Source organism: Muntiacus reevesi, chromosome 3 (genome assembly GCF_963930625.1).
Source record: "Muntiacus reevesi chromosome 3, mMunRee1.1, whole genome shotgun sequence".
In the NCBI taxonomy this organism is placed as follows: Eukaryota; Metazoa; Chordata; class Mammalia; order Artiodactyla; family Cervidae; genus Muntiacus; species Muntiacus reevesi.
Window position 1 is genome coordinate 140,241,689 of NC_089251.1, and position 16,039 is coordinate 140,257,727.

Here is a 16,039-nt window from a genome sequence, read left to right on the forward strand (position 1 = left end):
TTAGGACTTTAGGTTAAGTTAATAGTCAGAGGAGGAGGGAAGGCGAGCTTTGGAAGGGAGGCGTTTATTCGCACCTGCTGTGTCTGAGTAGATGGACACAGACCACTCCCCTCCCCTCCTTTCTTATCTGAACTTTTCCTCTCTGGCACTTTCTGGTTTTCTGCTCCTTCACAAATGACAAACAGGGTCTGAATGACCCTGGGAGTGTAATAGAGGTCAAGTGTCTGCCTCTCCCCAAGCAGCTCTCTCCCCTCTCTATGATGGAGAAGAAGCGAACAGCTGAGGGACGGGAAGTGGAGAAGTAAGGACCGCCAAGTGGAAAGGTGTGCGGGAGGCCTTCCGAGCAGGGGAGCTGAAGGCAGGAAATTGAGATCTGGGCTGCCATTCAGCTGTGAACTCAGGGGGCCAGGCTTCACATGCCCTGTGGCTGGCTCTGGGGTCCATGAGTCCATGAGCTAGGAAGTGGAAGCTTACCATTTGAGAACACTGTCACCCTCTTAAAGTTATCAAAATTTATTAAAAAAAAAAACCTTCCTGTGATCTATAAATTTATACCCCATTACCAATGCAGTTATATATGAATAACTTATTATCACCAATCAAAATAAGAAAAAAAAAAAGCACCCGAAGGCAGAATGATGAAGTGGGTGATGAATACTACCAGGCTCATTCTGGTAAGTGAGTAATTTGTTTATTCCTTCTGTACTTGGGGTTGCCACTAAATCTGGACTGGAGAAACCAGTAAATATTTTTAATGTGACAAGAAAATCAAAGCATTCTGTGCCTTGCACACTGTTGTTACTACAAGTTTTATTTCTCTTTTTATGATTAGCCGTAACCTCTTGGGCCTGATCTTGTACAAGAGCCCTGTGCAATCCTGTTAGGGGTGAGAGGCCAGCTGGAGCTGTCGTCACATGCGGGGCCGTCTGCTGGTCCTTCTCATCACACAATGGCTGGGGCCCTTCTGAGGTGGCGCTCAGGGCTGATTGGTGACACAATTCAAGAACAGTGACTTTTATTCTACTTACTTGATGGTGTTACCATATCTATCTTAGGCTCTTCATGGGTTCAAAACTTGTTTAGCCCCATACCCACTTTCCAACCAGCTAATTCCCATTTGCATTGTACATCTTGATCCACACATTAGCTAGTTGATTTTTTTTTTTCCTCCAGGGCAGTAAATAAAGGAAACACACACGTAAAACCATCTGCCCATCCTAGTGAAAACCTAATAAAAACAATAGCAAAGAGAGGCAGAGTTTATTCAATTTGGTTTAGACCTGGGCAACTTTAACTTCCTTGTCTCAAGACAGCCTGTGTCATGGGGGGGTTCAGTGAAACTCAGCAAAGGCGGAAGTAGTGCCAGCGAGGTTCAGTTGGTGACTCCTTCAAGCTGGCGCAGAGGGAGTTAAACTTGAAAGAAAAAAAAAATTGAAATGCAATCCTGGCTCATGTTACCCATTAGCTGGGTATATTGACCAAACTTATAGTCAGATAATGCAAACAATAACAAAGTTATTGATTGAGGAGATGTCAGGCAAATAGGTACTTATCATGATGCTACTGATAAGCTTGGGGTCTCCCTCATGTGGCAGCGACGGAGGCCTATTGATCTTGCAGTTGGTCATCTGTGGCTTCCAGCTGACATGGGATCTGTGGGCTGATTGTATAAGCAGGAGCTAGACGTCCCTCGTGTAGCAGAGCAATACAGAAATCCCCTGAAAGGATGTCCCCAAACTCTGGCTGTGGAGAAAGGGAGGGTTGTCACCATCTTGTAAACAAGAGCCTGTGAACAAAGCCTGGCCGTGTCTTGAGGGCACAGCTCCTGGGCTGACTTCTCCTTCGGGCACGCTTCTGTCCCCGTGCCTGGAGGATTCGCACAGAAGCGGGGCCTTAAGCAGCTGGCTTTAGGGCTGGGCGCTGAGCTGACCAGTAGGGGTGCAGAAGACAGATGAGACCCACAGAACCTCCCCACTGAAGACCAAATGCATCACCTCCACGGCACATCTGCTCCACAACCTGGGCCTTCCAGTTGGCAGGGAGATCTGGCCAGACGTATTATTATTGCTTCTCCCAGCATGTGATCAGCCTGAGGCATTCATGGTTGATTGTCTACATTTTAGATGTGAACTAGCAAAACGCCATCTCTCTTAGCACTTTTAGTATTAGCTGATTACATGGCTGTGGAGGAGATGTCATAATACTCATTATTTTTTGGATGGCCTTGCAAGAAAAGGTTGCTTGAAGTCCGCCAAACAGAACTGGTGGTTCTTTCGACACCTGAGTGTGTGAGGAAGCGAGAGTGTGGTGCAGAGGATGAGAGGAGGAGGGGGTTGTTTATTTTCTTACTTTCCCATCAGTAATTCTGTAGGTGATTTCCTGGTTTCATCAGTGGGGGAACAAAACACTTTGTATTCATTATTATTGTCCATTCTTCTTGCAGAATGACACCAAAGGGTATGGAATGTTTACACAAAGGTGATGCTCTAGGAGGGCTTCCCAGGTGGCTCAGTGTTAAAGATCTGCCTGCCAGTGCAGGAGATGCGGGTTCAATCCCTGGGTGGAGGTGATCCCCTGGAGTAGAAAATGGCAACCTGCTCCAGTAGTCTTACCTGGGAAATTCCTTGGACAGAGGAGCCTGGTAGGCTATAGTCCATGGAGTCACAAAGAGTCAAACACGACTGAGTGCCCTAGCACACAAATATGCTTTAAGGAAGAGAATTCTATCCATTCATTCATCCAACAGATATCTGAGGATCTACCATGGCCAGGCTCCATGCATAGAGCTGGGTGGAGCAGGAGGGCAAGGCAGCCAGTTCTATCCCTGTGTTGATTTCCATGTGAGGAAGGATAGGGTGGGGTGGAAGCATGTAGTACACAAACATGTTTGCTTTTAAAGATTCAGGTTGTTTCCAATTCACAGTGCCTAGAAATAAGAAATGGGCCTTTCTCGGAGGCCCGAGATTACTCCGCGAGATAACCGCTGTCAGTTTTAAAGGCACCACCTTCTCCACTGAGATGTCCGGCATTACAGATGTTTTTGAGACTTTTCTTTTGGAGTTATCATTCAGAGCTTACTTTTAATCTCCTCAGTCCTTGGAGAGAGAATCTAATTTGACTTTTGGAAATACTCAAGCGTCATCTGGCCTTACATCTGGTGAACGTGATGAGGATGAATCATCTCCATCTTCTTTGGCTGTTGTTAAAAATGTGTGCCTATAAAGTAATGCGACTGATTTGGGGGAAAGGGGAAGGTTCCTAAAAGCACTGTAAAAGCAAGCAGAGGAGTGCTTCTAACTTGTTCTGAACAATGGCAGCCTTCTCTGTCTAAGGAAGAAGGACAGGGGAGACCCCATGGGCTATGATATCAGCAAGTTCTTGGGTCTCATCCCCACTCCTTCCTCTCCTTGCGATGTAATGTGAAGCCAGTTCCTTGGCTCCTCTAGGCTTCCCATTGATCATTTATAAAACAAAGCTATTTCACCCATCACACAGTTATTATGAGGGTGAAATAACATAAAATATCTAGCAGATGTTATTATAAATGATACGTGAAGCGCTTCCCACAAGGAATAAATCGAAGAAACTACCCTCCCCTCCCTTTTTAAACCCTAACTTCTAGCCTGTTTACAAAAGGTGTCAGCTGCATGCTTGGAATAGTGGGGTACCATGCTGGATATTATATGTCTGCTGCCTGAATCCGCTCTCCACTCTTCCCCAGCCCACTGGGTGCCTGGGCGGACTACATGGGGCAGACCCTTTTCCGCTGCCTTCTGGATGGATTCAGATGAGGGTGGATTGACAGGGGATCAGGAGGTAGGAGAAGTGAGTGACTGGGGTATTTATTCGCCTTGCTTGCTTTCCCAGGGATGCAGTCCCCCTCCCCATCTGGAGGCCACATCTCTCAGGTCTCAGCCCTTCTGCTCCCCTCCCCCCTCCCCACCCCCTGGGACTGCATCCCTATCACATAGTTAGCCTTCTAGTAGTCTACTGCCCTAAGGTTGAGATGAAAATGGTTTGATGGTGGTAATCGTGTCTGAGAAAGAGAATAGGATTTTATAAATTTTGAGCTATGCAAACAGCAGAATTTAAGAGAGACCCTGAGAACAGGCTTCAGAAATGCTTGACACTCAGGGTTTGCTTTCTAGGCAAACCGTCAGATTTTGCTTTCTCCTCTCCCCTCCTGCAACGTTACACATGTCTTCATGTTAAGTGCCTGCATTGTCAGAGGAGCACTCAGAATAAGTAATGCTACTCGGTGAGTCACAAATGGAATCCATGTCAGCCAGTGTCGTGAAATGGATCTATAACTGGCTTTTTGTCCCTCAATTTGAGATGATCTAATTCAATTTCTATGATTTATGGTTTGAGAGAAGACACTTTCTGTCCCCCTCCCGAATTTTATTCTGTTTCTCTCTTACTCCCTAAATTTCCTGAGATCTGAAGGAAATTCTTTTCTGAAGGCAAACTTGAGCCTATTGCCATTGCCTAGCACAAATTATAATCCCTTTGTTTTTATTACTGCTACTGACACAAGAGATCTGAAGTATCACTGAAACTAATCTACATCTTTAATATTGAGATGCTATTTTATTTGTAGGAAAACCCAATTTTTTTTTTTAAGATTATGCAAATCGTAAGGATGGTGTGAAAGTGATGGGCTGGTCTGATTTCCAACATGAACTGCTAACTTAAAGATGATGGATGTGCTGCTTGGGTGGGCTTCCCAGGTGGCGCTAGTGGTAAAGAATTTACCTGCCAGTGCAGGAGATGTAACAGATGTAAGTTCAATCCCTGGGTCGGGAAGATCCTCTGAAGGAGGGCAAGGCAACCCGTTCCAGTATTCTTGCCTGGAGAATTTCATGGACAGAGGAGGCTGGTGGGCTACTGTCCATAGGGTCGCAAAGAGTGGGACATGACTGAAGCGACTTAGCACAACCCAACAGGAGCCTGCTTGTGGGAGGTTACTGTCTTTTTCACCCCGCCTGCAGTTAAAGATTGACAGGGTGGTTACAAAAGGCAAAACTCCTTACCTAAAGGGGTGCACCTCTGCAGGGGCCTCCCCTCCTGCACTCTTCATTCACTCCTCTGCTCCAGCCTGCTCCCCTCACCTCCTGACACCTCTTGTCTTTCAAGTAGATCCTTAGTAAATCATGTATTCCTGAATTCCAATCTCAGGCTCTGCTTCAGGGATCCCGGCCCTTCTGATAGCCAACCTGAACGGCTAACTTGAAGTTAGCAATCTCATTATCAAAGACATGGTAAGTGTGAGACGTGGGTCGACAAAGTGTGCTTGTCCTCTTACACATGTGCAGTCGATGTGCGCATGGTTGCTTCTCAGAATGCTCTCGGAGTAAATAGATGCCATTTTGATGACTGCATCCAACACGTCTGTGGACATATAGTTTTTTGAGTTCCAACTTTCTCCAACTGTGAGAAGACTAAATATTCTGACCTTAAATCTTGGATTTATTCTCTTGGGATAGCTGATGTCACCAAAATTTTTGAGTTATAGGACTGTTCTCTATTTGTTCAGCTGAGAGCATTTTGCCAGATCTTTCATCTTGGAGCCTTCCAATGCAGTCATAGGTCCATGGTGTTTTGGATGACTTGGAAGCATGGTCTTGGACTATGTGGTAACCTCTTGCTATACCTCTATGGGAAATGCTCTCTCCCTTCTTCCATGCTAAATCAAGTTCCTCATCACACGGAAACCACACAGCTAAAAATATTGTCTGAGGGACCCTGCGCTTCTCTGCTATTCCAGCCAGTCCTGCATCCCTCTGACTTTCATTGTTATGACCACTGATACAACAAATTGAACTATGCTGTCAAATATAAAGCACCTTTAGCTTTTCTTTATTTAAAAATTTAAAAAATTGTGGTATAATGTACATAAAAGTCATACATTTTGAGTATGTAGGTAGATGAATTTTTACATATGATCTTTCCCAGGAAACCACCACCTGGATCAAGATATAGAGCACTTCCAGCATCCCGTGTGCTTTCCCATACACCACCAGGGAGAGGCAACCACGATTTGACTTCTAACAATAGATTAGCTGAGTCCAGTCTTGAGACTTCTCAGGTGGCACTAGTGGTAAAGAACCTGCTTGCCAATGCAGGAGATGTAAGAGACGTGAGTTCAACCCCTGGGTTGGAAAGATCCCCTGAAGGAGCGCATGGCAACCAGCTCCCGTAGTTTGCCTGGAGAATTCCATGGACAGAGGAGCCTGGCAGGCTGCAGTTCATAGGGTCGCAAAGAGTTGGATGTGACCTAAGTGACTTAGCACATATACTCATGCCCAGTCTTGAACTTCATATAAATGGAATCATATACGACATATCTGGCCTCTTTCACTTGTTAAATACATATGAGATTCATCTACATTATTTGTTATTTTAAAATAACGTTTCTTGTTGTTTTTTTTTATGTCTGATTATTCTTTATGTTTTGCCCTGTCTTCCCTTTTACCTTGCATACTTCTTAAAGTACAGGCTGTGTCTTTTACATATTTATCAGATTAGCATATTTTGGACATTTAAAAATATTGCATGGGTGGATGCTGACTAGATTCTGGTTTGTACGGTTACGGAATAAAAGCAAGCTTTTGTCTTTTCTCCCTCGTTGCATGGCACGCGTAGTTGAAATAGTTGTGTCTGGGGCTGAAGCCTGTTTTACTGTAATAATAACAGCAGTAATAAATATTTATAGGGTCTTTATCTGAGGGATTCAGAGTGACTTGCAGTTTCTAGTTCATCTTTTCATTTTCTTTTAGAGCTTGATAGGAAAGCCATCAAGGTTGTTTTGCCGATGGGTAAGCTAACATGCTCTGAGCGTAAGCCACTGACTCCAAGTCCGAGAGAACATAAGTGACAAAACTGAAGGTATAATTTAGTTCTAGCTCACTCTTTCTGTTGGATTCAATCCCGGGCAGCTCTCATCCCTGCAAGTGCTTTAGGATTATTCCCACAGAAAGAGATATATTAGTATAACCACAATTATCAGGGGAGGTTTAAAGTTTTGGAATTCTATTATTATGTGAGTTGTTATCATAATGTTGTCTCATTCTATGTGTGTAAGTGCTGTTGGCCTGTCTTTAAATTTATTTTTGTTCTCTACCTTTTGTGATAGTTGTTATAGGTATTGCTTCTACGTAAATCAGATACAGGACATTAAAAACTTACATTCACAAATACATGCGTTTGGAACTTTGCCATGAGTGACTTACTTTCACTTTTCACTTTCATGCATTGGAGAAGGAAATGGCAACCCACTCCAGTGTTCTTGCCTGGAGAATCCCAGGGACGGGGGAGCCTGGTGGGCTGCCGTCTATGGGGTCGCACAGAGTCGGACACGACTAAATTGACAGAGCAGCAGCAGCAGCAGCAGTCACTTTTCAGTTTGAAGACATAGGAGCTAAAGAAGAGTATGCACAGGTTTTGAGAGAATTTATAAAACAATTTAAAGTCAAATCCATCTCTTCCTTTCTTGTCCTAAGGTTGGATTTTGTTTTGATTCATGTTGTTTGACCTGTGGTTTGTGTTGCAGGGGAGGAAAAATATCTTTTCCTTCTACCTTTTGGGGTTTTTGACTGGGGCCCCTATAACAAAAGACAGATGAAGGGAAAAGCATGCACACTTACTTCATGTGAATTTTATGTGACATGGGGACCTTCACAAAGGAATAAAGACCTGAAAAAACTGCTCATCCTGAGTTATACTAGGCTTGATGAAGAGTGGAACGTTGTCAAAAAGGGGTACAAGTGAGCTACAAGTGGTAAATGGGGGAACTTATAAGGTTCAGATGACTACCAGTGTCCCTCCGTCTTTGGAGGTAAATGTGCTCCCTTCCTCAGGGTATTGGGAGGGTACCTCCCACATGAAGGTTTTATGATTGGCTTCAGGAGAAGGTCAGAAAGTCTGGCCTGCGCCAGAAGCAGATTCCTTCAGCTTGAACTTTTCCATTTGCCAAGGTGCCATATTTAGGGGCACCATGTTCTGAACCTCATCATTTGGTATACTGAAAGCTTTTGATATCAACATTTCACTGCTTCTACATAAATGGACTGAAATGGGATTGTCACCCAATTTTTAGCTTCCTTCCATTTTTCTTAATCAATCAAAATTCATGACTGGGGTAGTTGTAATTCTTAACTTCTAGGGGAAATTAACAAGAAGCTTTAATAATAACAATAAATATTAATGTCAACCAATCCCCTGACTTTGAGATCTGTTCTCAAGCTCAAATCATGAAAGTACTGAACTAATAAATAAATAACTATTCTTGAAAACACACACACGATAGTAAATATTAACAAGGCTCTGGTGTAGCATGCATTAAAATGCAGGTAATTATGCTATTTCTCTGCTTTGAAAAGAGCTCAAGATGCCACGTAGGTGCTCAACACATGAAGGAAAAGGCTTTACAATCTACTTTGTTCATGAGATGCTGTAACAGTAAACAGAACTGCTATCCTGGAAGCATCTGCTAAACCAATTACATGGCAAATTTTCAAGTTCTAGAATGGGTGGGTTTGTAATTGGTGAAAAATTCGGTAACCGAGAGAAGACAGGATCTAGAGAAGAGGGCAGGTGGTGAAGAGAGAATGTGTGAGCATGATCTTGATGGTGTCTATGTTTTATTGAAACCTGGAAATTAGACACTTTTACACGCAATATTTTTTTTTCCTCACTTAACAGTTCCCAAATAAACAGTTAAAGTGGTTTTAGGTGATTAAAGCAATATAGAAGATTAGTTTTGTTATGTATAATCACCTTTGCTTCTCCTTTATTGATGAAAAGAGCTTTTCTCAGCGGGTTGTGTTATCTATTTTAGATGTTGCCTGATCTTGTTTTTTAAATGGAAATCAGCTTTTTAATCTTTTTTTATGTAAATTTGATAGCCTGTACCAGCAATTATTCTGCTTTGTTGCAGCTCCCTCTTTAGAACTGTCTCTGTTTTATGTTTAATTGTCCTAATTGTCCAAATTTGAATAAACCTGGAGACCAGCAATGGAGATCATTACTTGATTTTAAATTTACAAAAAGGTTTAAGCACTCCTTCCTGAACTTCCCTTTAATTCTTTACACTGTTAATTATGATCTAGGAGATTGGAAAACCTTGTTATTGTCCCCAGAGCTGCTACTCCAAATTATAGGTTTGTTTATTTTTGTTTTACTACTTTATATCAGACTTCTTCTTAGGAACATGATAAAAAGCTCATCAGAGAAAATTTACATTCACTTTTTAATCAGTGCGAGATTTTAACAGGCAGATAGCTACATGAAGAGGTACATTTTGTACTCTTAGAGCTTGGAACCAGTAACTATAATCTAGGAAAAGGAATTTCATTAATCCATTTCACTTATCCATTTATTATTCATCCATCATCTGTCCATGCATCCACCCATCCCTCCTACGTTTCAATCTATCCACCTTCCAATCTATCCACCTATCCATTCACCTGGCCATCAATTTTGGGAGAGCTTGAACTGGTCAAAGTGAAAGTTGCTCAGTCGTGTCCAACTCTATACAGTCCATGGAATTCACTGGGCCAGAATACTGGAGTGTGTAGCCTTTCCCTTCTGCAGGGGATCTTCCCAACCCAAGGATCGAACCATCCACCTGGTCATCAATTTTGGGAGGACTTGAACTGGATGACACATCAATTCAATAAGATTATGCTCTGATTTAATAATTTTTAGAAAATGAGTAGATTAGATTCTAGGTCAAATTTGACTGAATATTAAAGTTGATTTAGTGCATAATTTAATTGGAGAAAACAGAAACAAAAGATAACCATAGGAAGTGTTATCTCTGTTTATGGAGGTTCTTGCAGTTTGTGGTTTTATGCTCTGGTTCAGATCAAGGCCTTGGTCAGGAGATAAGTCACTTGCTTTAGAAGTTGAACATGAGACTCATCTATGTCTTATACCCCTGTGTTTGTACATGTATGTTCTATATAGTGTCTCTAGCAAGACATTTCTTCTCTATTACCATGCTAAAGAGAAGCTACCTTCATAGGCTCACTCAGCACCTAGAGACACCTGGAATGAACAAAGAAATAGGTTAATTTCTGGTCAATCTGCTGGTTAGGTGGGATCAGATACCAGTAAGGGAAATCCTTTATGTAATATAGACAGTCACATATAGATACATAAATAACTAACTTGACTGACTTTTGTGGTCAGATCTGTCCAGAATTGCCTATAGAGGCAGAGCCTTGGGATGACCTTGGACAAGACACTAAAACCCTCTGAGGTTAATTTCCACCCCATGAGACCAGAGGAAGGAATAATTCTCAGGGATGCAATATATGGAGAACAGACAAGTGTCACAGTATTTTAAAGAAGCTCCATTATCATACACAAGGTCAGATCAAACGAGAAAGATATGTTTTCTCGTAGCATCTCCAAGTTTCAGCAAGTGAATTCTAGTCATGCTTTGTATTCACAGACAGGAAATGTCTATTCAGAAGGAATGAATAATAGATAACTACTTTCTTTGCTTTACACCTAGTTATAATTCTACAACTAACATAATTTTAAATGAGTTCCCTTCCTCCCAGTGATGTTTCATATACGAGTTACGTATTATAACCTCAAAACTCAACAGCATGAAAAATCAAACAGCTGGGGAAAATGTATCTTTAATTTTCCCAACAATTTACCACCCTCTGCCCTCTTCCTCCGGATTATCTGTCCAGTTCTTAGGCAAATGGTATATTCTACTCCCTCTGCTCTCGTAAAGATGATGGATCCCAGCCAATCTTAGCTCCAGTTTTTCAGATCCACTTTTTATTTGCTGGGATTTAAAACCAAGGTTTACTTTCACAGCAGTATGTTAAATACCTCATTTGCTGAATCATACCTGAAATAAATTTAACAAAATTGTTTTTTAAATTGCATGTAGTGTTCATTTTTAGTAGTATATAGCTCCTGAATAGTAATTTATGTTTGGAAGGAGGTACTAATAAAAACTTACTCTGGTTTATGAGAATTGTCAATTTTGTTATATATAGTACATTAATTGTGAGAAGAGCAATCAAAGAATAACATAACATTGACTGAGAAGAAATCATAGGCATGATTTTATTAACTATTCATTAAAGAGGTGAGGGAACAACAGTTCTGAGAGATGAAGTGACTTGTGCAAGGTCACACAGCTGGTTAGCTCTAGAGTTGGCCCTAAACCACACAGTTTTTGGCGTCTGGTCCAGCATGCTTTCCATCGCAACATGCAGCCTCTTAGCTTGTTGGTTTTGGGTCAGAAATATAATTAACACAGGGCAGGAAGCCTAGATTATGAAAAAGTTGGAGGGGAAATCTAATGAAAATCAAGCTTTTATGAAAGTCATAGGCAGTCAACCTGTTCTGTGATATATTCTTGGGGTCCAGCTGCAAGTAGAGTTTGGCGAATGACTCTTCTTTCCTCTTTGACCTCTTGGTTCTCTTACTAAACTAGTGATTTAAGAGTCTATAGTTAGTGCAGAAGTTCTAGCAGAGTGAAAAAAGTAATACAGCAATAAATAATTGTAAACAAAAAAGTACAAAAATAGTGAAAAAATACAGAAGAAAGCAGTACAGTTATAAAAGTAGTACAATTTCAAGAATTCTCTTGTGAACTGATGAAGCGGTAGATTGGGAGCACGCATTTCAGAAGTTTAGCCATTACAAATTAGGAAAAGTAATGTTTGTTGTCAAATGATAATACAAAAGTATGGCAGCTTGAAAACCAAGATGGCACAAACACAAGAAGAGCAGGATTTAGGACTCTGATGCAGATCCATTGGCCACACAGATGGCATGAGGCATGGGATGCAGCAGAGCCCTGAGGGATTGGAAATGAACTCTGAGCCCACACAGAATCCTATTTAAATGTATGCACGTGGATTGAATATAATGTGCATATACATGCATACAGATATGTACATGAGTTTGTTACCATTCCACAGTGTTGGATTCACTGGTTATATTTATAATACCCATCGATAAGTAATATCCCCAGGAATTGCTTGGGGTGCCAAGTGGATCTCATTAACAGTTTCAGTCAAGGTGCTAGGAGAGGCAGGCTAAATTGCACCTCTTACAGAATGGCTCATTCTTCCTGGGTTGGGATATCTATTACACTTTTCTTTATCCCTACCTACTAATAACCAGTGTCTTCCCATGAGAAGGCCTACTGACTCTTCTGTCTTGATGGACAGGTCCTCTGCTTTCATTATGCCTATTAGCATCTGTATAAAAATTATTTTCCAATGTCTCTCTTCAATGGTGATTTGTGGGGAGGGGGACCATGATGAGGCTGAGGTATGACCCTCGTGACACAGTCTGTCAGGGGATCAGCTCATCTGAGCCACCATATTAGAGTGGGGACACTGGGTACTTTAAGTACTCTTAGACCTGGTCATTCTTTTGATTATCGACTCACATGATCAATTCCAGTTGACAGCAGAGTGTCATCATTTTAATTTATATTTACATTAATGTATATTTATAATTTATATTAATATATTAATTTATAGTTACATTTTAATTTCTGTTGAATTATTTGCATTCTCTATCCTGAAATGTCCCTTCCTAATATAAAGTTACCTAGAGGTGAGTTTAATCAGAATGCTGATTGATGAGCATAGATGAAAATTGATTTGGGAGGAAGTTTTGTGTAAACTTTAGTAAAGCTCAATGAAATATCCATACTTCACCACTGGAAAGATGATTTGATGATCAGATAATGGAATCTCCAAATTTGGTACTCTTTCACCATTGAAAGTATGAATTCTCTCAGTGGAGTAGAGAAGGTGATAAGGAGCAAAATTGATAAACTATATGTAATAGGCCGAATAGTCCCCCCAAAGATGTGCAAGCTGTGATCCCTGGAGCCTGTGAATATGCTTTTTCATATGACAAAAAGGACTTTGCATCTGTAGCTAAGATTATAGACATGGAATTATCCAACTGGGCCCAATGAGATCACACAATCCCTTCAAAGCAGAGAAGTTACTTTAGTTGGAGTCAGAGACATGCTGTAGAACTGAGGCAGGAAAGAGAATCAGAGAGACTCGGAGTGTAAGGAGAGTTTGAAGTGCTGCTGCTTGTTCTGAGTGTAGAAGCCACTTACAGGGTCTGGAGAGCGGTCTTTAGGAACGAAGGGCAGCCCTTGGCTGACAGCCATGGAGCAAAAGGGGCCTCAGTCCTGCAACCCCAAGGAGCAAGATTATGACAACAACTTGAACAATCTTGGAAGCAGGTTCTTCCCTGGAGCCTCCCAAAAGGAAAACAGCTCTGCTCACCCCTTGATTTGATCTGTGAACCTGGAGCAGAGGAACCAGCTTGGAACATGCTCTGCCCATACTTCTGATCCATAAAGTTGTGCGATAATAAATGTTTTGAGTGTTGTTTTAGGCCTTAAAATTTGTGGTTATTCGTTGTTTTAGCAGTAGAAAACCAAAACACTATGCTAGTATGTTCAAACTCAATCTAAGAAAAACTATCTGAGAAAAATTATGCAGTTGTGCATGTGAACATACACCCCAAAAGAGAATTCAAAGGACAAGGGCAGGGAAACATGAGGTAGGTCATTCAAATGCCAACTGTTATCTGTAAGATAATGAAAGGTAAACATCTGTTTCTCTGCATAATTGTGATCAAAGGAGCAAAATGTGTTTTGCACATATTTGGAAGAAAACAAACTGCATCAGGATTTTCATCAGGGGAGGACTGTACCGGTGTCGAACTGCAGTCCAGGACACTCAACCTGTGTTATATTGACAAAGAGGTAGATGTGCAGATTTGGGTGAGTAAGTGAGCAGTCTTAGAGTGCCACTGGAAGATACATATCCCCTCAATCGACATCTTGGGTGGGAACCATGGTGAAGTCAAAAGAAAGGGGAAGGAAAGCCTTTTCTCTGGGACCACTTTTTATGCTTATCTCTCATCTTCTGTTGACACCCTTTCACTGACCCTTCTTCCTGGTTCCAGGGTTGGGCATATGACCCAGGGCAGGATCATTTCTGTGCATTTTTCTGTCTCTTGCACAGGGACTGGTTCAAGAGGTGGCCAAAAAGCAGCCCGAAGAGCACAAGAACTTTTTTTGGGAATAGTTGCAAAAGTGGGGCTCTCTTTCTGCTATTGCCACTGAACTGGTAAGATGAACACTCAGACTGCTGGTGGTGTAGAGGGGAATCTCATCACCATCTTGTGGGAAGAGCATACACAGTAATCAAGTCAGCCCAGACAAAGCAGAACTGAGAAGATGGGGCAAGACAGATACCCAGCACCATTTGTTGAGCATCTAGACCCAGATAAACATCTGGATTTTACTCTGAACTTTTCCAGTTCCTTGGTTTAAGGTAATAGAAGGTGGAGTTTTGTCCCTTGACATACAAAGAGTTCTGATAAAATTGTGTAAGTTACCATGTCACTGCAGATGACTCACAAATCTTGTTACCTGTTACTCCCTTCAAGTTACCTTTAGAATGTCTACACTGGAGGCCACTTTTAACCCCAGGACCTGTATGTGTTTAAAATCAAGCTCATCATGACCTTTACTCTCTCTGATCATTCTTTATGTCTCCTTTGCTGTGCCTCTTTTTTTCTGTTAAGGTTAGAGACATAGGAAGGGAGATTGTTTTGATTAGTAAGAATTTCTTTATTCCTTCTTCTGTTAATTGCCCCTTCGCTCTTCGGTTTTCTGCCTGTCCCACACTCCACATGAATTTGGTGACAATTCTACCCAGATTTGGTGCACTACTCTTCTGGAAACTGTGATTGACCCAAGGATGGACACCGTGACCCAAGATAGTTTTTGTCACTTGCACCTAAATAGTCCTGACAAATAAAATGTCTGCGTGCCTCCAATCAACCTACTCCACTCTCAGATCCTATAGTTCTGGGAGTTACTTTTCCATTTCCCTCTTTTTCTTCTCATATAAATGGGAAATACTTTTTTCTAAATTATATCAATATAAGAAATAAACTCCAGTAATCTTGCCTGGAGAAGTCCAAGGACAGAGGAATCTGGCAATCACAAAGAGTCAGACACGAATGAGTAACTAACACTTTCACTTTTTTTTTCAGGGTGCTGAATTTAGGAAAACCATTATCTGGTCATCAAGGCAGTGTATTTGGTGATGGAGTCGGGATACTTTGTTGGATTTTTCTTGAGTTTGCATAAGACATTCTTTCAAAGCAATTATCACTGTTCAGTTCAGTTGCCCAGTGTGTACAACTCTTTGTGACCCCATGAACTGCAGCACGCCAGGCTTCCCTGTCCATTACCAACCTCTGGGGGTTGCTCAAACTCAAGTCCATCTCGTTGGTGATGCCATCCAACCATCTCATTCTCTGTGGTCCCCTTCTCCTCTTGCCTTCAATCTTTCCCAGCATCAGGGTCTTTTCCAATGAGTCAGTTCTTCACATCAGGTGGCCAGAGTATTGGAGTTTCTGCTCTAGCATCAGTCCTTCCAATGAATATTCAGAACTGATTTCCTTTAGGATGGACTGGTTGGATCTCCTTGCAGACCAAGGGGCTCTCAAGAGTGTTCTCCAACACCACAGTTCAAAAGCATCAATCCTTCAGTGCTCAGTTTTCTTTATATTCCAACTCTCACATCCGTGCATGACTACTAGAAAATCATAGCTTTGACTAGACAGACCTCTGTTGGCAAAGTACTGTCTCTGCTTTTTAATATGCTGTCTAGGTTGGTCATAGCTTTTCTTCCAAGGAGTAAGTGTCTTTTAATTTCATGGCTGCAATCACCATCTGCAGTGATTTTGGAGCCCCCCAAAATAAAATCTGTCATTGTTTCCATTGTTTCCCTATCTATTTGCCATGAAGTAATGGGACTGGATGCTATGGCCTTAGTTTTTTGAATGTTGAGTTTTAAGCCAGCTTTTCCACTTTCCTCTTTCACTTTCATCAAGAGGCTCTTTAGTTCCTCTTCACTTTCTGCCATAAGGGTGGTATCATCTGCATATCTGAATTTATTGATATTTCTCCCAGAAATCTTGATTCCAGTTTGCACTTCATTCAGCC